This window comes from Macaca nemestrina, chromosome 11, assembly GCF_043159975.1.
Source record: "Macaca nemestrina isolate mMacNem1 chromosome 11, mMacNem.hap1, whole genome shotgun sequence".
Lineage (NCBI taxonomy): Eukaryota > Metazoa > Chordata > Mammalia > Primates > Cercopithecidae > Macaca > Macaca nemestrina.
The window spans coordinates 16,703,247-16,726,567 of NC_092135.1; the positions used below are offsets into that span (position 1 = coordinate 16,703,247).

A 23,321-nucleotide genomic window follows, 5' to 3' on the forward strand; every position below is an offset into this window, starting at 1 on the left:
ACTGGACTTTGGAAAGGACCTGCTTATTAAAAGGATGTTGCAGAGGCTCATTTAGTCTGGGGATGCCATGAGGCTGGTGTTTTCCAAAATGCATTCTGCACAGCAGTGTCCCCATGAGATCCTTGAGCCCAAATAATTGTTCTACAGCTATGTAAATTTAGAAAACACTATACACTATAGCTCTGCCACCGCTCAGAGATTCACAATGCATATTAGAAGGACATTAAGTACTATAATTCTGTAATTACAAAAGCCGCTTACTTTTGCCCTAATTCAAGATTTACCATTTGACCACAGGCCCCATTTTCATGGATTACTATTACTAATGGCAGTAGTGATAAAAACGAGCCACCCTAGTTGAGAACACACTCTACATTAGACATTGTTTGGGGTGAAATATGTGTCCTAACTTACTTAATCCTCATGCCAGCCAAAAGTGTAGTAGGCTATTATCAACACTTTACAGATGAAGAAACTGAGGCACAACGTAACTTGAGATCACATAACAAGCCATGGAGCCTGGTTTCAAACCCAGGAAGTCCCACATCCCTGTCCTGTTGCTTCCCCTACTAGGCCAGAGTTACTCAGCCAGAGGGCAACAAAGGAGGCACAGGTCAGCCCTGACATATTGATGGCTGTCAAATTTGTGAGGTGATAAAGTTTAAAGCCATTTTTGCAACTATTCTAAAATTTAAAAAGTTGAAATTACATTTGAACACATTTGTATGTAACTTTCTGAATTTGGCAATTATTACTTCAGCAGATGAAGACTTTATTGGATTAAAACACAGCATCTACCTGTTGAGTTACCTCCACTGCTCTGTGATTTATTTTTCACGAATAAAGCTTTTCTGTTTGTTAGTACATGTAAGTTATTTCCTGTTCTTTCTCTTACATGTGCTTATCTTTGTGATTACTCATCTAGAAGTCACTTATGATTGCTGTTGTCATTTCTCTTTTTTCTTTTTAGATATTGATATTTAGAAGATAATGGATGTTGTTAATTTTCTAATTTCTAAAACCTCTGGATGTACTTATATTTTTATCAGCTTTTGATATTTAAAATTAGCACAGTGGGTTTGAGGGAATTTTGTAGTGATTATTGTTTGTTTCAGCAAATTTTTATTTCTCATAAAAATAATTGAGCCTAATTCATTTAAATTGATTTATTAAAGACACGGTAGGCCTTTAAAATTTAAAATCACATTTTATAAAGGTTAAACATTTTTAATTGTTCAATTAACTGAAACTTAATAGTCTAATAACCAGAAAATTAATTTGCTAAAGTTGTAAAGATCGTCATTTCTATTGAGAACTTTATGCTTAACCAGATTTAATTTTTACTTGGAATTTATTTTCCCACCACAATTAGGAAGATTTTATTAAAATTGAAGTCACCAGATTTATAACACAAACGAAGAATCCACCACGGAAGCTGACATGACTAAAAAGCAACATGAAGATTCTCTCAAATATCTATCTGTGGGTCCTGATACTTCCTTTTTCTTCAAAACTTATTATTTATTTGCATGCAAAGGTATTAAACAAATCATCACAAACTACACTGGGACTTTGTCAAAAGCATCTATCCATCACAGGAAATATTTGAACTTTAAATGTGTGCAAGGGCAAAATACGGAACAAAGATTTTCTTCAAGATATTTACAACAGTATTAGCTGGAGTTCAAGAAGCTGGTTATAAGAACACAACATTATCACTAGATCCAAAGTACTTTTCAATTTTGCTTTCAAAAACCGACTTCTCATTTTTTTAGCACTGGAATGAACTTAGCTAAAATTTGCAAGAATGTGAATTATGCAAAATGTAAATTGCAACATGTAAAATTATGTTAATATTTAATGACCAATTTTATAGATTCAGAACAACTCAACTTTAAAAAGGGAGATTGAAGTGGTTGATTGGTTATGTTAAGCCAGCATTTTATTTGAATTCTGAAAGAAAAATTTTAACACTAGAAGAACAGTATCTGACTATAATTGAAGAAAAGCATGATCATTACTTTTGGAAAACTTAACATAAAAAAAGATAAGAAATCCATATGCATGCATTATTGCAAATATTTTCAACATTATAATTTCACTGAAAAGAAAAGAACAAATTAAAATTATTAGAGTTACAGAACTATGAGTCCTTTGTCATATAATTTACAGAAATTCTGGTTGCTAGCAAGAAAGTAGTAGTCAAATGAAGAAAACAGTAATATACACACTCCTTATATCCAATGCTGTCTATTTGTGATAATAAAGAATTTGGGCCAGATGCGGTGGTTCACGCTTGTAATCCCAGCAAATTGGGAGGCTGAGGTGTGCGGATCACGAGGTCAGGAGATCAAGACCACACTGAAACCCCATCTCTACTAAAAATACAAAAAAAAATTAGCTGGGCGCGGTGGTGGGCACCTGTAATCCCAGCTACTTGGGAGGCTGAGGCAGAATGGCGTGAACCTGGGAGACGGAGGTTGCAGTGAGCCGAGATCACGCCACTGCACTCCAGCCTGACTCTGTCTCAAAAAAAAAAAAAAAAAAGAATTTGAAGAGATCACCATTAAAGTGCCTTCTTCAAAAATTACTTGTAGCTGTTTCAAGCATGAAAACCTTATATAAAACAGTATGCTCACAAAATGAAGCTTATTAAAAATTATTTACGTTTTATATAAATTTAATATTTAATATCTATTTAATATCTTACCTAAAACTTTGTATTTTATTTTTCTTGTAATTTGGCCACAAGGAAATATAATTTTTTTCCAGTAAGACCCATATGGATGTCCCCAAATGATATGAAAAGAAATTGAAATGCAGTGTACAATACCATGTTGTATCAGCATCACACACACACACACACACACATACACAAGTATACTTTTGGAAATCCTGACCTAGTCAGACTGAATGTGGCACTAACGAATCTTCCAGTAAGTTCAGTTTCTCCCAAATTGTATCAGAGAGTACAAGCAACCTTTCTAACTACATGTGTGTGGGTAGTGTGGAACGAAGTAGGAGAACCCTAGTTCCAGCCATTTTTCCTTACAAGGTGGCATTTACTTAAATATTCTCATCTCAGGGATGTTTTCCATCTCTAACCCTAGGGTATATATGCTTTCCCTTGGTGGAAGTTCAGATAATCTTGGGTTAACATGATCAGCTGATTGGTCAGGCACGTAGGTTTGATAGAGTACAGTTTAGAAGTGCCCAGCAGGACAACACAGAAGAATAAGGCAAGGGAAAAGAAAAAGAGGAGGAAATAGGGGAGAGAGCTGAAAAAGAGAAGAGAGGAGCCCAGACATTCCAGAAGAGACACAATAATGACCTGTTAATCAAAGATCATGAGAGGCTATTGCTTTGGACTGAGTTCCTACATTAGGCCACAACACACTAGTGCAAATCAAAATGGAGTGACTCATGCTGAATGACATACAATCAAACTGAAACTTTAAGGAAGCAGATAGATTCCCCCCTAAAAAAGTTTTTCCTGAAAATAGGAGATTTCAGACTCCCTGAGTCAGTGTAATAAGTGGGTCCTCTCTGCTTTAACCTTCACTAAAAAATTAACTTGACATTAACCAGTCAGATTTTTACTATTGCTTCATTTCTTTATCCCCACCTTACAAAACCCACCACTCTGCCAGTGCCCAGTGGGAGCTCTCATTCTATTTTGTAGAATGGCAGCTGTCTTGATTCATGAATTGTGAGTAAGAGCCAATATGAGTAAGATCGATAAATAAGTTTGTTGTAGTTTTATCTTTTGACAACCACAACAATGCAAGCTCTTGAAGATTCAAGTTATAATTCCAATTAGACCTCATGACCCGCTTGTGCCTCTCAATATCAACAAAGGCCATTCAAATTTACCAGCCCATTCTACAGAGCTTTGTCTAGTTAATTCAACCTTATTCCTCTAGTTTCTCTCCTCCATTTGTGCTAGTAAAATAATAGGTTGTTTTTAACTTGTTTTGTATTTTTTGTTTAACCTTTGAAACCCTTTCTCCAAAAATAAAAATCTTAGAAGCAGCCCAATGAAATAAACAGAAAAAAATCACATACCATTCTGTGCTACAGCAAGGAAGTAGCTCCAAAAACCGCTATACTTGAAGACATTTGAATTGTTAACTATGTTATTTTGTGGTCCTATTATGCTACATATTCATTTAAGTATTATACGATTGCATGTATGTCAATGCCTTTCAAACTAATGAATATTATATGAATCACCTAGGGATATTGTTCAAGATTCCTGTTGAAGAGTTCTGGTGTGGGATGAGAGAGGCTGTATTTCTAACAAACTCCTAGACGAAACCACTGTTGCTAGACCTTGACCCTGACATACATACAATCATAGGATAGTGAATGAATACAAAACATTATATTAAAAGACTGCAAAACAACATAGTTAACACATTGGGTAGCACAGTACTGGGTTACTGTGGGTTAAACCCTTGTGGCAGATAAAAGAAAGTATGTTTTTCCTTGCTGATATTAAGACGTCAAAAATAAAAATAATAGTAAGAACTGATTAATGAGCTACAAAACTTCTCACCTAATTAAATGAATTCCCCCTTCAGAACTTGGTAATGTCAAGAAAGTCACGAAAGTCCTCAAGCTCTCTAAACCTCAGTTTCCACTTACATTCTGATTCTGTGAGCTCCGTGATTCTAAAGGCAACATGCTGTTAAATCTAATTGCAAGTCTAGAGTAGATCCCAGGAGATTCAGAGTTGTTGGAGATACCTCAAGTTCGATCCAGGACATGAACCTGAGTTAGCTATTGAACAGGCTCACAGCCTCCGCATGCCATTATTGGAGCTCAGAAGCTCCAAAGTTGGAGTCACTCCCTTGAGTTCTACAAACACTATTACCCTCAGTGGTATTTGCCTTGGTCAAAAGAAATAAGATCCAGTCTGAGAGTGACACAAAGGGCTCGGACTCAGAAGCCTACAGTGACTTGGAAGCTCATGTAAATGAGTGAAGTTGTTCCCAACGTTAAAAGGGCCTGATGGGGAGTGGGACAAAATAACGGTGCCACCGCTCAGTTCCAGATGATTCTACAATATAGAAACACAGACCTGTTGACTGCACAGAAACAGATATTCAGATTTTTCAGAAGAAGGAGAAATCAAGATTTTTTAAAATGTGAATCTAACATACAACGAGTGCTGGTTAACAAGACCTGAGTGAGGTCCTCCAGTTTGCAAGCCCCAGAAAAAGGACTGCATTCCATAGGCAGCCATCTGGCTTCTAATGAAATTCAAGGATCAGCTAGTGTGAGTATTCCTTTTTCAATGACCAAAAAAAAAAAAAAAAAAAAAAAAAAATTCGCACAGTATTCTTCAATAATCTTTGTCAAAATTTTTATTTTTATTTTGAAAGTCTGGCTTTCTATAAGCTCTTCGTAGTTAATCACAGGCTGGAGGCACTTCAAGGATAGCCTGTTCAGTCAGAGACTGCCTGTTGTCCAAAAAGCACTTTCAGGATCAATGTGGTTCCTGATTAGCATCTTGTTCTCTTACATTAAAAAAAAAAAAAAGGTACGATTATTTTGTTATTCATGAAGACTTTATGGTACTTGTTTTAATGGGGAAGCTGAATGCTGTGGCCATTGAACATTTTCAAACTGTCTACATGGTAGAGGAAGAAACCGTAGTGGAAGAGATGTATATCATGTTTTCTTCTTTTTCACAGAAACAAACTCACTTCTCCTTGATCTTCCACCCCCTTGACAAGTTCAGTATTCTGAAGAATATTGAGAAAAAAAAAGTAAACTGATACTGGCCCTGTCAGAGGGTCTCACTAATTTCTAGTTAATGATTGTGGGGTTTCGACTGGCTCTGGTGACAACAAAATATTCAACCAATTCTGTGAAGATATCATTTACATCATGTATTCAACTCCTGGGTCATGTTTACTAAACAGCTACTTGAAAAAATGGAAAAACTAGTCTAAACATTGTTTAATTGACCCATAGGCACAATACTTTGTTTCATTAACTTGTTTACACTTGCTAAGTTGTCAGACTAAATTAAAATAATCAATCTTGTGTGGCCACAAACATACAGATGTTGTGGAGACTTTGCTTACTCAAGGAGTCAACTTGGTGACCGAAGTTATTGTGGATCCAGGTAACTGAGCACGAGGTTTATTTTTCCAGGACTTCAAATACAACTCAACAAGACATTTATCAGTAATCATATAAAGTACAAGATACACATTGGCTAATAAGCAATCTCTGACAAAATAAAGCTGAAGAGTCTCTATCTGAAGTTTGTCAACAAGAAAAGAAATAGCAATAAACAAGACTTTTTCATAAAAGAAAATCTGACTAAAATTACTGTTGGCTGTTTTGTGTTCTTTTCTTGACATACTTGTATCTTTAGTCTACCTCTGTTTAAATATGACTGCAGATGTAAATGAACCTAGCCAAAGTCTGCTGACTCTGGTCCAGATCAGAACCACCCAACTGATCTTTACTCACGGAAAGTAGTAAATGATGGATGTTTTAAGCAACTAAGATTTAAGGTGGTTACTTAGCAACAGATAACTATTACATTTGATTTTCATAATTGTTATTTCCACTTAAGGTGGAATTTACAAGGCATATAGCACAAAACGTTCTATCTTTATGATGTTTTAATAAATAGGCAAAAATAGATTCAATCAATTCCATATAATAAAAGACTTCTATTATCACCTTCTCTGTCCCCCACAGCTAATCCCTAGCAAACGTTAATGTGTTCTCCATTTCTAAAACATTGGCACTTTTTAAATGTTACATTAATGGAATTACACAGTCCGTAACTAATATGGCTTAGTTCTGTGTCCTCACCCAAATATCATCCCGAATTGTAATCTCCACATGTTGAGGAAGGGATCTGGTGGGAGGTGACCGGATCATGCCATGCTGTTCTCATGCTAGTGAGAGTTCTCATGAGATCTGGTGGTTTAAAAGTGGCAGTTTCCCCTAGGTTCGTTCTCTTTCTCTTTCTTTCTCTCCGTCTCCTGTCGCCTTGTGAAGAAGGTGCTTGCTTCCCCTTTGCCTTCCGCCATGATTGTAAGTTTCCAGAGGTCTCTCAGCCATAGAGAACTGAGATTCAACTAAACTACCTTCTTTTAAATAAATTAACCAGCCTCAAGTAGTATCTTTACAGCAGTGTGAAAACGGACTAACACAGTAACCTTTTGGGATTGGCTTATTTCACTCAGAATAATTATCTGAAGACTCATCTAAGTTGTTGCTTGTCCATCTCTTTCTATTGTTGAACAGTGTTCCATGATAAGGTTATACCAAGTTATTTAAATAAGGCTATTGTGTACAGGTTTTTGTGTGAACATTAGTTTTGATTTCTCTGGGATAAATGCCAAAGAGTACAATTGCTGGTCATATGGTGGCTGTACTCTTAACATTTTGATTATCAACCTATGAATGATTCCATTTCTCAACACTCTTGTTAGCATTTGGTATTGTCTCTATTTTTATTTTAGACTGTTTTATAGGGGTATCATGATATTTTATTGTGATTTAAACTTACATTTAACTAATGGCTAATGATGTTAAACATTTTTTGCATTTATTTATTTGTTATCCGTATATAGTCCTGGGTGAAATGTTCCTTTATGTCTTTTGTTAATTTGAAGTTTTTCTTTTTTTCCTTCCAGGTTAGAGAGCTCTATGTATATACTAGACACTAGTCCGTCATTGAATATGTAGTTTGCAAATACTTTTACTACTTTCTTTTTAGTTTGATGTAGTACAATTTCTTATTTATTCCTTTTTTGGGTCATGCTTTTGGTGTCAAATCTAAAAACCATTTGTCTCACTGTAAATCTTGAAGATTTTCTCCTGTTTTTTTCCCCTAACTGCTTTATAATTATATGCTTTATATTTAAGTTCATTATTCATTTTAAGTTAATTTTTATAAACAGTAAGAAGTTTAAGTAGAGGCTCCTTTTTTGCCTATAGATGTCTGCTTGCTGCAAAACCATTTGTTGAAAAGGCTATCTTTTCTACATTGAACTACGTTTGCACCTTTATCAATAATCAGTTTGGCATATTTGAATAGTTTTTTTTTCATTTTTTCATTGATCTATGTATCTCTCTATCAATAGCACACTAATTTTATTTTTGTAGATATACACTAAGCCTTAAAACAGGTGGAATGATTCCTCACATTTCATTTTTCTTTTTCAAGATTGTTTTATCTAATTCAAGATTTATGCCTTTCTATGTAAATTTGAGAATAAGCTTGTCTATGTGTAAAAACAAAACAAAACAGAAACTTGGGAATAATCGACATCTTCACTGTTTTGAGTTTCTCAATCCATGAACATGGAATATATTTCTATCTATTTACATTCTATTTGATTTCTTTCATCAGCATTTTATCATTTTTAGCATACAGATTCTGTACATGCTTTATTAAGTATACACAAATAGATTGCAGTTTCTTTGGAAAAATTTTAGCTTGTATGGTGTTTTAAATTTTGATTGTTATGTGTTCACAGTTGGTATAAAAAATAACATTTTGCATACTGATCTTGCATCCTATGATTTTTTGAACTCATCCATTTGTTATGTAAGTTCTTTTGTAGATCTTTCCAGATTTTCTGTGTAATTATGAAATTTGTAAATAGAGATAATTTACAATTTGTATGCCTTCTCTTTTCATCCTTCATTCCTTCCTTCCTTCCTTCCTATTTTTTCCTTGTAGCAATGGCTAGAACTTCCAACACTACATCCAATAAGAATGGTGAGAATACATTCTTGCTTTATTACAAACCTTAGGAGGAAAATAATGAGTCTTTCATCATCTAAGATGTTAATTTTAGGGTTTTTGTAGATGCTTTTTATCAAGTTAAGGAAATTACTCTCTATTCTTAACTTGTGGTGAGTGTTTGCAGTACATAAATGTCAGATTCTGTCACATTATTTTTCTAGGTAAACTGATAAAATCCTCTATTTTTTCCTACCCTGTTGATAAGAGGAATTATATTGGTTTTTGAATGTTAAGCCAGCTTTTCATACCTGGAATAAATCTCACTTGGTCATACTGTATAATTCTTCTTACATATTTTTATTCAATTTGCTAATATATTGTTGAAAATTTAGGTCATGAGAAGTATTTATCGGTAGCTTTTTTATACTGTCTGTATGGTTTTGCTTTCGGGGTAATGTTAGCTGTATAAAATGAATTGAGTAGCAGCAGTATTTTTAGCTGCCTAAATTTAGATGTCACTCAATAATCTATCATCAGTAGAAATAATACATACATATACATACACAAATGTATGTATATATGCATATACATATATACATGTGTATGTGTATGTGTATGTATATGTGCATATACATACATACACATATGTATGTGTATATAAATATACCTATACATGTTTATATGCATATATGTACATGTGTATATATGTATATAAATATATGCATAGTTGTATTTAAAAGTGTATGTATATATGTGTGTGTGTATAAATATATACATAGTATTTCAAGAAATTCAATAATATACTGCAATGGGAATAAAGAAACCACAAGTACACCCAAAAGTATGTATGGATCTCACAAACATTATGCTGCAAAGAAGCCAGTCACAAAAGAGTGCATATAAAAATTCATTTTTGGCTGGGTGCAGTGGCTCATGCCTGTAATCCCAGCACTTTGGGAGGCCTTGGCCTTGGATCATTTGAGGTCAGGAGTTCAAGACCTGCCTGGCCAACATGGTGAAACCATGCCTCTACTAAAAATACAAAAATTAGCCAGTGTGCTGGTGCGCACCTGTAATCCCAGCTACTCGAGAGGCTGAGGCAGTAGAATTGCTTGAAGCTGGGAGGCAGAGGTTGCAGTGAGCTGAGATCATGCCACTGCACTCCAGCCTGGGTGACAGAGTGAGACTCTGACTCAAAAAAAAAAAAAAGAATCCATTTTTATAAAGAACTTAAGGGCAAACTAATCTATGATGTTATAAGTCAAGACAATGGTTATCTTTTTAAGAATTAGTCCCTGAAAAGGGGCATAAGCACAGTTTTCTGGGGTGCTTTTCATGTTCTATTTCTTTATCTGGGTGCTGATTATACAGGTATGGGTTATTTGTGTACATTTCACTGAGTTTGGTAATTGCCAAAAGTATGATTGTTATACTTTTATTAAAAAAGAAAAATAATATCCACCAACCCATCACCAGTCCCACAGAGTTGCTCCCCACTCACACACACACACTATTTCCTGTTTGAACTTTCAGGGACTATGGCATAGGATTCAATGATTATATAAATGTAAACATGAGAAAAGCTATTTTATAGTGTGTTTTACTAGAAAGACATGAAATTCATTGTTTTTCAAAAAGAGCCACCATATATTTTTGTTTCTTTTTGAGGCCTTAGTGTCGAACAGTTTTATTGGTGTCCAATGTACAATCCTTGTAAAACATTTTAGAGCATTCATATTTCTAATAGAGAGAAAATAGATCAAAAAGGTAGTTTTGCCAACTACTTTTTTATTTGATGTGCATTTTTTTCCCTTGCCTATTTTGTACTTGAAGATAGGGATATCACAGAATATTTTCGTAACAATACCCAGTTAATTTAAAATAATTGAGCCTGATAGCATCTGTGATTGCAATATTCTTTCTTTAGTGTTCTGTACTTAAGAATGATAAATGAATAGATATCCATTACATACACACTAGAAAATGAAAGCCATGATTAGTAAAGTACATCAAGAACTTGATGCTACCCTGGCTTTAAAGCAATAAGTAGGAATGGTAGATTCAAGTGGTTAGTGTACTATGTCTTATATCACAAGAACAAACAATTCACTGAAAACTACTTCCACCCAAGAGATTTAAAGTTCTTAAGCCTTAGAAGAAAACCCTGGCCCTTCTAAATGCCTCTGATGGTTTGTGCAACAGCGCACTGCAAGAACTCTGCAGAAAACATTCACTGAGAACTCTGAGAAACAGGAAAACTTGTTTGAACAAAATCAATTCATTCCAACTTCACTGCCTAGTCACTATCAAGTTACCCTCCCAGGAAAGAGAGCTCCTATTGATCCACCCACCTCTGTCACCCTTACTCTCCACTTGTCTACTTTGTTATTTTACAGTTCTTAGGAGAGGAAAAGTTGTTTTAAAAGTTTCTAGATGATACCTTGCATTTTCAGATGCACAATATATAAAACTGTGATTCTTTAAACAGATTAACTACAAATGGTTCTCAAAATTGAGTGCCATGAGAATGAGCTGCAGTCTTTAACAAATGTTAATCCTCAGATCCCGGCCCTAGAGATTATGACCGGGCACTGGACCCCTGAATTCTGAATTTTAGCAATCATCCCAGGTGATTCTGATACATAAGAACTGGGAGAAAAGAGAAGAACAGAGATAGAGAGAGAGAGAGAGAAAAAAAAACAGTCTAAATAAATAAAAATTCCAAGACTGAAAAAGCATTTTTGTAAACTGACAAAGCTTGTTACTTTTGAATACAAATGGCAATAACAACTGGGTATAAATCACGCTGCCCTGCGCCATATTATGAGGCCTGATTTATAAAAGTAGGGTATCAGTAAACATTATATAGCACCCTCACTCCTTCATTCCATTACTATTTATTACAAACACCTCTGTGCCAGGAAAGGTGAGGCCTGGAGGATGTCATGCTAAGTGTTTTTTAAAAATCTGAGAGTGCAACAGAGAAAACAGAAAAATAAGTAAACACGCTTGTGTGTAAACTGTGCTGTGTGGATGATCTTATTTACGTTCGCTTCTTCGGGATAAAGCAACCAGTGCACACATCTGGAATTCAGGTCACAAACTTTAATGCTCTATGGAAGGCTTTCTCCCTCTATGATATTCAGATTCTTCAAGCTGACCAGATTACTTCAAGAAAAAAAAAAAGCTGATACACAGAAGCCCCTGTGCCACGCATGGCAAGCCCTCCAGGTTCCCCAGAGAGTGACCACTCTTTCAGTTCACTGTCAAGCCTCAGAATGCAGATGATCAGTCTCTTAGGGTTTGCATCCCTTCTGGAATATAGCCCCTACCATGACTTTCAAAAATTCCATAGGTAAAGTTCCCCCTGTTGAACATCTATCCAATGCCTTATAAGTGGAGGACAAAGCTACTCAGTAATGGGTGTGTTTTTCCACCAAGGTCAAAATTGTGTCCCAGACATATGTATAGTACCTACCTTTAGTTTTTCCCACCTTAGGGTGACCCTCCTCCCTTCATAGCAGGGCACATTCTCACTCTAAGTCAGAGGGCAGTATTGATTTTCCCTCTCTCTTTCAGGGATCTGAATTTTAGAATTTGAGGTGCTCCTTAAGAATTCTTCCTATGTTGCATAGAGCCCTGTATTTACTCAGTCCCCTGAGAAAGATACCACGATAGGTTTACACCAACAAATCCTTGTTCCCAACACTAGGCACATTTTCTCCAGTTATCATTAATATGAATAGGGTTTAATTGGCCAGGAAAAAGAAGAAGGACCAGTGTGGTTGTCTAAGGTTTTGTTGACATAATGAGTAAGAAAAGCAAAGTGCAATTTTACGTTCCTCATTCTTTTTTATTTTGGTTGTTACACCATTAGTATAGGATTTTCTTAGGAAAATAATTATAAAATAGCAAAAGCAGCTGGGCGCAACGGCTCATGCCTATAATCCCAGCACTTTGGGATGCAGAGGAGGGCGGATCACAAGGTAAGGAGTTTGAGACCAGACTGTCTAACATGGCGAAACACCACCTCAACTGAAAATACAAAAAATTAGTCGGGTGTAGTGGTGCATGTAGTGGTGCATGCCTGTAATCCCAGCTACTTGGGAGGCTGAGGCAGGAGAATCGCTTGAACCTGAGAGGCAGAGGTTGCAGTGAGCTGAGATTGCGCCACTGCACTCCAGCCTGAGTGACACAGTAACAGTGAAAAATAAAAAAAATAGGAAAAGCATACACAAAATTACAAATCATTCTTTTAGGCTTTTGTTTAGCCAAATGTATATAAGTATGTGTGTGTGTTTATGTATGTATGTATAAATATATACAAATATGTATATGTATCATTTAATAACTAAATGTCAGTGTTTACATTGCTTGAAAGCTACTTCTTTCACTAAAAATTATCATAAAATCTTTCCATTTCAAAAATATTATACAGCTATCATCAATTTAAAGGTTACACTGTTATCTACTATATGCGTTTACCTTAGGTAACCTCATGAGTCCTCCAAAGTTCAATATCTGGGACTGTTCACAATTTTTACTACTATAAACAATTCTGCATTTTTAAACTACATCTTTGATTGCCTGTGACGAACTCACTTTAACCTACATCTACATCTACATCTTTGTGAGTCTATTCAATCATTTCTTCAGGTTATGTTCCTAAAAGTACAGCTGCTGGTTCAAACAAAATTATCTTCAGAAAATTAAATATTTCACATTGTAGGAAAAACAAGTCATTTCAGGAGAATACATTTGGTTATAACTATGGTAAATAACTGTCTTGAAGCATGATATTAGGCAGTTTGTATAAAAGGCAGAAATTGTCCTAACTGCAAAACTAATTTTTTCAGGGGGCACCATTATTTATCACCAGAATTTCATTCATTATAGAAAAGTGAATGTGTAATTTTAATAGCAATGGCTACCATACACCTCACACTGCACTTGTTTTTTCATATTCTTAAATGACTTCTATTGTTCACTGCCAGAGATAAAAGAAAGAAGACTGGGGCTATTTATGTAGTGACATCTAATAGATGCAGAGGATTTCTAGTTGAGTAAGGCCAAAGGAGAGAAAAAAATAATAAGCTTGGCAAATAGTGGGGCACACACCACCCAGATTTGGCCCAGATTGCTGTGTGCTGTTCCCAAGAACAGTCTCTTCCATCTTTCCCAATCTGCATGTACAAAGGGCAGTGATGAGGCATTCTATGAGTTGGAATCACCTATTATGAAATATGGTTGCTATGGTGGTGGGAGGAGATTGGCTAAGGGAGAAGGGTATTAGGATCATTGTATTGTTGAGATAAACCTGGACCACATAGGATTTTACACCAACTTACTTTTGTGAACCAGCTTCAGGATTTCTTTTTGCCTCATTTCACAATGCTAGAACACATCACAAATCAAATTAAAAATAAATACCGAAAGTTTCTTCTAGCTAGAAGGGTCTCCATCACCACTAAACTTTGTGGCATCTTCTGGTAAGTTACTAGAAGTTGGGGGGGATTAAAGTCTGACAACCTCTATACCAACTCTCCCTGACTGTGAGTCCCCTGATAATAACATGAGGACAAATATGAGGCCGAGACGCAGCCTGCCTCGAAGGTGAGAACAGTTCTGGGATAACTTCTTTTTCAGTCTTTCTCACACTAACCCCCCTTAAAATGACTTTCTGAGAAAGCTCAATGCTGCCAGGAGAATTTACTGTTTGTTCCAGCCAAAACCTGGTGATAGGCCAATAGGCCCTTGAATCCCTCTTAAAGCACTTATTTTAGAAAGCTTGCAATTATAAATCTTTTCTCTGCCCCCACTGAAATAAATCTTTTACCATCCAGAACTGGCTCCTCAAGGACGTGAGAGCCATCTCCTTGAAATACAAACATTCAAGACAATAGTTCTTACTCCCAGTCCCTGTAGGACAGTAAGGACATAACTTCAGTGGATACCTTGCTCCAACTTGCACCACTAATTTCTGTCAAAAAGATCTGAGAAGTTTGCTCCTCTAGGTGAACACTAGTTAGCAAACCCGGATAGACTAATGGACCAACCTCTCCCTTAATGCCTTTCTTTGGGTACACCCCAGCTTTTAAACAGTCTCCTGCCTTTTGTTTGACTGAGCTGTTATGCTGAGGTCTCTCCCACACTGCAATACTTATTCCTGAGTGAAATCTAAGTTTACTGCTTTTAAAAATGTCCCACTTTTATTTTCTTTGGCAACACTGACTGTTGAAGCTGTGACAACTTTCAGATCGTATCAATCCTGTGGTTTTTTTTTTTTTTTCTAACAGGATTTCTATCCTCTTGAGAAATCTAAATTTCACTCATCATTAGGTTTCTAGTGCTTTTCTTACCTACTGAACCTTCAGTTAATCAGCCCTCCTGGCCTTGAAATGTACCTGTTGAACTCTGCTCCATCTCATAAGACTAGCAATGGATGTGTTGTGTGACACCATTTAGTTGACAATAGGAGACACACAAGGCACTAAAACTGATAAGAAATTCATCTCTAATTTACAACCTATGTCATTTTAGGAGACTCTTTTCATATTGAAAAGCTATTCCTTATTTATATTCATCCGTATCATATTTATCAACAACCAAATTTGAAACAATTGTAGAATTTATCTTCAAAAAAAATTTTAGCATCCCTGTTTATTTCTATGGGTTATTAAGAATAGAATACGGAGGTTATAGGTGTAAAGGGAAGTAAAATTCTAAGGACATGGGTTGCTCAATCTTGTTACCGGCCCGATTTGATTTTCTAGGAATCTAACAGCACAGCAATGCTGGTATTTCCTCTGCCTCTAATCCTTTAACACCTTTTAGGCTGCTTAAAAGAAGCAAATGGTCTCTTGACTTTGCCAAGAAAATGATCCAAATCTCTCAAATTTAAACTACTTCCCATTTTGTCTTTCTAGCATTTGCTCAGCAACCAGGAGGTAAGGCAGTAACAATAGAACAGCTTTTATTGCCAGCGTCATATTTTTATTGCTCCTCGTTAAGTAATAGTATTGAGGAAACATTATTTATCAAGTTTTAATGATGTGGTATGTACTAAAAAGGACATACAATTAGGTTGTAAACTTTAAATATAGATTTTAGTTGCCATAGCTTAACTCAAAAGCTCTCATTTTCTACTTTGTCTCATCTACTGCCCTCCAAACTTGACTATTAACAAACAACTATTTATCAAGAGGCTACTCTGTCCCTACAATGCACTAATAAAAGACCCAAACTGTTATAACGGCTACTGCAAAACAAGACTCCACCAATGAGGTGCTTAGGGCCTAGTTGGTGAGATGATATTTGCATGCATATAGCAATTAGTAAATAAGGCAGTATGGAGTGCACGAAATTACTTTTTATATTCCACTTTTAAGTGTCTTAAGTAAGATACTATGGCTTTGGTCATTGAGGGAGAAGAAAAAATATAAGAAATTGATCACTTATTCCTTAAAGGAGCTCACAATTTAATTGAAGAAAGGAAAGATAGCACATACATGAATATAGCTAACACTTGCAAAGTAAATTGTAAATTTCTGTAACACACAGTGAACAGATTAAGCAAATGGACACCAGTTCAATCAAGGAAGAATTAAGGAGAAAATGAGATTGTAGGTATTACCTCTTCTCATTTCCAGTCCCCAAAAGAAATATCCCTGTAGCCATGAAATTTAGTAAAGGCTTAGCATCTCTCAGGTCCCGATAGGTTTGTGTAGGAATCCCATACAGTAGTAATGGAAGGTGACTTGAAACTTCAGTTTTAAATGAGAAACTAATACAATTTAAATCTCTTTCATTTTAATTTTATTGGCCAAAAAGAACACAATTCTTCAGAGACCAGAAACCCTTGATACTTTTTCTCATCACTGAAAATTGTCATAGAGAATCCTACTGGGAACTGGTGTCTTAAATTCAAATGATCAAAAAAAAATAAAGGCAGGCAAGTTAAAATTTTCCTGTAACGGAAATGCATTAACAACACTCTTTGGTTATGGTGACAACACAGCAATGGTTTTGATGTTTCTGTACTGCTGTCAGCTCAGACTGGTGGAGGAGCAATTTAGTCTAACTAACAACTTAACCCAGGAAGATTTATTGACAAGAGGGCCCGTGGTGGAAGCCTATCTTACTCTCCAAAGAACAAAAAAGGGACACTCTGCATCTGCCCACATCACCTCAAGGTGTCCACTGGTTTGGCCTTGTTGGTTTTCAGTTTCTTTGCCCTGGTTCAGTTTTGTCCTATATCCATAATAATCCCTGTAGTCGTCCCCCAACTGTCTTTCTCTTCTCTATTTCTAGAGAAATAGAGGAAGGAAGGGCCTCTGCTGGCAGGAAGGGCCTCTGCTCTGTGCAGCTAGCTTTTAGGCTCCTTGCACGCACCCTGTGGAAGTGTCTGGGAGGTTGTTCATTCTTCCTCAATTTCCTGTTCAATGTTCAACCATTTGGCCATCCAATATACATATATTTGGTTTGTGGTTCTTTTTTTGTTTGTTTGTTTTTCTTTTGAGATGGAGTCTCACTCTGTTGTCCAGGCTGGAGTGCAGTGGTGCAATCTCAGTTCACTGCAACCTCCACCTCCTGGGTTCAAAAGGGATTCTCCTGCCTCGGCCTCCCGACTACCTGGGATTACAGGCATGCACCACCACTGCCAGCTAATTTTTGTATTTTTAGTAGAGACGGGGTTTTGCCACGTTGGCCAGGCTGGTCTCAAACTCCTGACCTATGGTTATCCGCCTGCCTCCACCTCCCAAAATGCTGGGATTACAGGCATGAGCCACCGTACCAGCCCACAATATTTTTTTTTTAAAAAAAACTTCTACCTTTCATTCTCCTGGCTGAAGTTTAAACAAGATGAATGATAAAACCTAGACAATAAAAAATGATAATGACTTCTGTTCGAGAACAAAATCTCTCTTGTTTAATAAATACTTGGTATTCTCAACATTTAGTCCATTTGAACAGTCTTTGCACTCTTGATCTCAATCCTGTACCCATCCTACATTTGCCATGAAGTATGATGCCCTGAGACAATAGAATAAAACAGTAACAGTTTCTGGAATTTCTCAGAGAAAAGATCTCTGCCACCAGCATTGTTTTGTCTCTCTCAAGTGAAATCAGAATCTATGCTTTCTTCCTTCCACTGTTCATAATTCATGGCTACTTTTGCTTCTTGCATGCCTATAGAAAAACAAACATGATCTTTAATTTTCTTTCGCATGCTATCTCAGTCAACTTCTACATCATTAGGAAGCCCATTTTCATTTATCTTTTCCTTTTCCACCCTTTTTTCCCTTCTTCTTCTAAAGTGAACCCTAGAAATAGCATTAATCATGGAAAGTTATGTTAAAAATCTAGAAATCATGATATGAAATGCGATATTTCAAAGATATGATTTCATTAATTTCTCAAGTGCTATGAAAGTGTTCAGAAGCCCCCTTTAAAGTCCCCTCAAAATTATTTTCAAAGTTCTGCATCCTTTTCTGGATAAATCTGCTTTTCTTTTGAATCAGCATTCAAGATGCAGTTTAAAGTTCTCATTCAATTTTACTTTTTCCCTTTAATGACTAGAATTGCAAGAGTTCTATTTTCTACACATTTTCACAACAAGTGTACACTATTTCAGATACATTAAGGCTAAATGGTCTTTTGTGGATGAGCCTCAGGGGAAACATAACCACCATTTGTAACTGTTTCTGCAGGAAAATGAATTCTGAGTTTCAAACAACTGATTTACAAATGAACATTTAGATAGCTATCATTCTCATTTGTAAGTGGAAGACATCTTTTATCCCGTAATTTTTTTTTTTTTTTTTTTTTTTTTTTTTTGCATTGTAAGCCTGACAAGGTCATCCAATAGAATGGCCCTAAAAAGTTTTTCCAGGACAAAACAGGATCAGCATTCCCAGTTAGCTGATGCCAGGAAATGTTACACCCTACAGGGATCTGGACCTCTTGTTTACTCCCTTTGACTTCTCACTCCTTCAAAAAGGCAGACCTAGACAATGTCATATCACTAACACTGTTAGCCTTGGACCTTAAAAAACTAACTGAACCTCTTAGTTTTCCCATCTATAAAATGAGAAAAGCAACCTTTATGGAATATTGTAATGATCAGAGGGATATGTGTAAAGTCCCTACCAGCATCTGATATTTAAAATAAATGGCTAACAGAGGGAGCTATGGTTATTACTATTACCATTATGATTATTACTAAGATGGTGTATCACTGTGGCACTGACTGAAGTGCAGTGACTGTAATCACAGCTCACTGGTACCTCAACCTTTCCAGGCTCAGGTGATTCTCCCAGCTCAGCCTCTCAAGTAGCTGGGACTACAACACTTCACCACCATGCCTGGCTAATGCTTTTTGTGGTGTTTGTTTGTTTGTTTTGTAGAGATGGGGTCTCCCTGCGTCACCAAGGCTGGTCTCGAATTCTGGGCTCAAGCTATCCATCCACCTAAACTTCCTAAAGTGCTGGGACTACAAGCGTGAGCCACCATGCCTAGCCTGGAGCTATTATTATTAATTCAAAGCATCGATTAGAATCAGAAAGATTCAGAATTAAAATCAAGTTAATTCAACAAAAAAAATAAATATTGAGCCCTTATCACGTGGGTAGCACTGCGTAAGGTACAACTGGGGTACACAGTTGGGAGAAAGACTTGGTAGTATAGTCTAAAGGAGGTTCTAAGTCTCAGATGGCAACAAACAATATGAACCAACTCTGATCTCTAGACATGTATTTTGTTTGATCCATACAATGCTTCAGACTTTGAATTTCTTGTCAACATTTAGAAGCCAGAAAATTTTGCATGAAAATAAAAATCTTAAAAAATGTGCATGCATGTTTCTGCCTGGCAATAATTGGGTGGTGTTGAAAACTGGTTGTCTTCTTAAATGTCTGGAAGGCCTTCATTTCTCCACATGCTCTACCCAGTCTACTATACGGATTTACTTGCTGATCCCTCTGAGCAATTGAGTTTGCAATTCTTATTTTGAATAATATGTTAAAACCATAACCCTTAAAGGGTTCCTTACCACTTACTATTTTCATAACAAAGTTTAAGATTGCCTCTTTATTTTATAAAGTAAAAATAAATCCACATCACAAGAAATCAGCAACTGGATAGGCACCTATCAGTGTAGGACACTAAACTAGTCACTAAAGGAAGGGTTACTTTTTTTTTTTGATACAGAGTCTTCCTCTGTCACCCTGGGGGGCAGTGGCTCTATCTTGCTCACTGCGACTTCCGCCTTCCGGGTTCAAGCAATTTTTGTGCTTCCAGAGTAGCTGAGAATACAGGTGCCTGCCACCATGCCCAGCTATTTTTTTTTTATATTTTTAATAGAGACACAGTTTTGCCATGTTGGCCATGTTGGTCTTGAACTCTTGACCTTAAGTGAGCCACGCACCTCAGCCTCCCAAAGTGCTGGGATTACAGGCATGAGCCAACGTGCCCTGCCAAGTGTTACTTTTCAAAGTGGATAGACAAATGCTTACACTCTATATTATAGATAATAATAAGAATGGTTCATATTCACTGGTGCTTAGTGCCAGGGTCTATTCTATGCCCCTTACCTACCTACCTTCATTTAACCCTCCTAAGTACTTTTGGAGTTAGATACTATTTTTTTGTCTTATTCAGCACAAAAGAAAGCTGAGGCCATGCCCCAAGAAATTAAACAACCTGCCTAAGGTCACATAGCTCTGACAGAGTCAGGATTCAAATCCCAGAAACAGAGTCAAGATTCAAAGCAAGCAGTCTGGTGCCAGGACCTGTGCTCAGAAGTATTGTGTAATAAAGACCCTTTGCTATGGTCCATCCTTTCTGTGATGAATTGTTATGCTTAAATATATGCATACAAATACTATATATACACACAAATATGCACATATAATACATATATATGAACAAACCACATATGTAAATGTTTGATTATTATTTTCCTTTGATAAAATACACATTGTCAATATCAGATTGCTTTAGTTATTGTGGCTTTATAGAATGTTCTGATACATTTCTTGGCAATTCTTCAACATATTCTCTTCCAAACAAGTTTGAGTATGTCAGGTCCATAATAAATCATACGGGATTTTTGATTAGAATTGCAATGAATTTATAGATGAATTTGTGGAAAATTATCATCCTAATAGTATTATTTCTTACTAAGTTTATCTCACAGAAGTAGAGAGTGGAACAGTGATTCCAGAGGCAGGTGGGGGTGGGGAGAAGCGCGGTCAAAAGTTGGTCAACAGACACAAAGCACAGCTAGATGGAAGGAATACATTTTAACGTTCTATACCATTGTAGGTGACTTTAATTAACAACATTTCTTGTATGTTTTAAAATGCCTAGAAAAGCAGGTTTTGAATGTTCCCAACTCAGAGAAATGATAAATGTTTGAAGTGATATGCTAATTACTCTGATTTGATCATTACACATTGTATACCTGTATCAGAATATCACACTGTACTCCACAAATGTGTACAATTATTATGACTTATTTACAAATAATAATAAAAGCAAAAAATACTTCTATGGTTTTAGGTTGAGTTATTTAAAAAAATTTTTTATGTTCAATCACAGAGTAAGCCCATTGAAAAGATGTTATAGAGTCAAATTCCCAGGGCTTGGTGATAGGTTGGAAATGAGAAGCAAGAGAAAGGTGAGCTTGCCGGTATATTGTTTTTTAACATGTGCTCCCCTAACCTGTTCGTGCACTTTGTGATCTAGGTATCAGGAAGTGCTACAGCGGCCATTTGCTGGGAGCAGGGAAATTATATCAATAGGATGAGCCATTTTCAGTGTAGAAGGAATAGAAAAGCTCCTCAAAAAGGCATAGAAATGCATTGCAATAGAAATGATGGATGCAAGGTAAGGAGTTCCACTGGGAAAAATCAGGAGAGGCTGAAAGAAAATGTGGGACACAAGGGGGAAAAGCAAGTGTGCACTAACATTTACTGGGTGCTACACTATATCAGGCCCTGTGCTAAACACTTTGTACGTGTCCTTCTAATAACACCTAAGACATGTCGACTATATTGTCCTCATTTTATAGGTGAGAAGGCTAAAGTTCAGAAAACTTAAGTTACTTTTCTACATTCACACAACCAGGAAATGTTAAGAGCAAAATTTGAACTGAGGCCTCTGAACCCAATGCCCATGATTACTGTACTCTATATGGAATGCAATAGTTCCCCTCCAGTCCTGGGCATGCTCAGGTGTTTAGATGGTTAGAGATTTCTGTGTCACAGCTCTGACAGACACAGTGGTCATTTTATGGAGAATGGGGAAAAACTAACATAATGAGTGGCATGCCACATATAGCAGTTCTTTTCAATACACTATAATGCATATTTATTTATTTATTATTTTTTATTTTTTTGAGACAGAGTCTCACTCTGTCATCCAGGGTGGATTGCAGTGGCACGATCTCATCTCACATCAATCTCTGCCTCCTGGGTTCAAGTGATTCTCCCGCCTCAGCCTTCCAAGTAGCTGGGATTACAGGCATGAGCCACAGCTCTCGGCCATTGGACAATTATTTAGAGTAACAGAAATGAATACGATTTGCTCTAACGATAAGTGGAATAGTTCCGTATAGTAGAGGATATAACCATGGACAAAAAGAGGATAGAAATACAATAAAAAAATTAAAAACCTTTGTTCTGTTAAGGACACTATTAAGAAAATGAAAAGATAAGTCACAGACTAGGAGAAAATATTTGCAACTCACATATTTAATAAACGATGTGTATCTGAAATATTTCTTTAGAAAACCTCTTACAAATCAAAAATAAGAAAATAAATAACCCAGTTAAAAATGGACAAAATAACTGAACATACTCCCCACCAAAGAAGATATACAGGTAGCAAATAAGTATATAAAGAGATGCCCAGCACTATTTGTAATTAGAGAACTGCAAATTAAAACAACAAGATACCACTTCATGCCTATTAGAATGACTGAAATCTTAAAATAAAAAATGACAATATCCATACTGCTGGTGAAGCATTCCTCTTCATTGCTGGTCAGAATGCAAAATGATATAGCCACTTTGAAAGACAGTTTAGACTTACCATATTCCCCATCAGTTTCACTTTTAGGTATTCACTCAATTGACTTGAATTTATGTCCACACAAAACCTGCACCTGAATGTTTCTAGAAGTTTTATTCATAATTACCCCAAACTCGAAGCAACCGAGTTCTCCAGAAGGCGAACAGATAAACAAACAGACATATCCACAGATAATATTACTTAGCAATAAAGTAGAATGAGCTATTAATCCATGCCACAATGTGAATGATTCTTAAATGCATATTACTAAATGAAAAAAAGCCTATCCGAAAAGGCAACATAATCTATGATCTTATTCATATGACAGTCTTGAAAAGGCAGAAATATATGGACAGAAAACAGATGAGAGATTTCAAGGGGTTTGGGGAGGGAGACAGTTGACTAGGTAAAGCACAGGAGATTCTTTTAGGGTGGTGAGAGCATTCCACATAGTACCACAGTGATGAATACATGACACTGTATATTTGTCAAAATTCACAGAACTTTACAGAGCAGAGAA

The 23,321-nt window shown here is 36.3% G+C and overlaps 1 protein-coding gene and 1 long non-coding RNA gene across 2 annotated transcripts in view; one reads left to right on the forward strand and one right to left on the reverse strand.

Moving 5' to 3' along the window:
• The window catches only part of LOC105492523 (dipeptidyl peptidase like 10), a 1,403,881-nt gene that overhangs the window by 1,358,945 nt on the left and 21,615 nt on the right, over window positions 1–23,321 (reverse strand). The gene's annotated exons all lie outside the window — the stretch shown is intronic.
• LOC139357074 (uncharacterized) lies at window positions 14,081–19,330 on the forward strand. The gene is made up of 2 exons (XR_011609689.1): window positions 14,081–14,217; window positions 19,135–19,330. It is a non-coding gene; the product is annotated as an uncharacterized lncRNA (long non-coding RNA).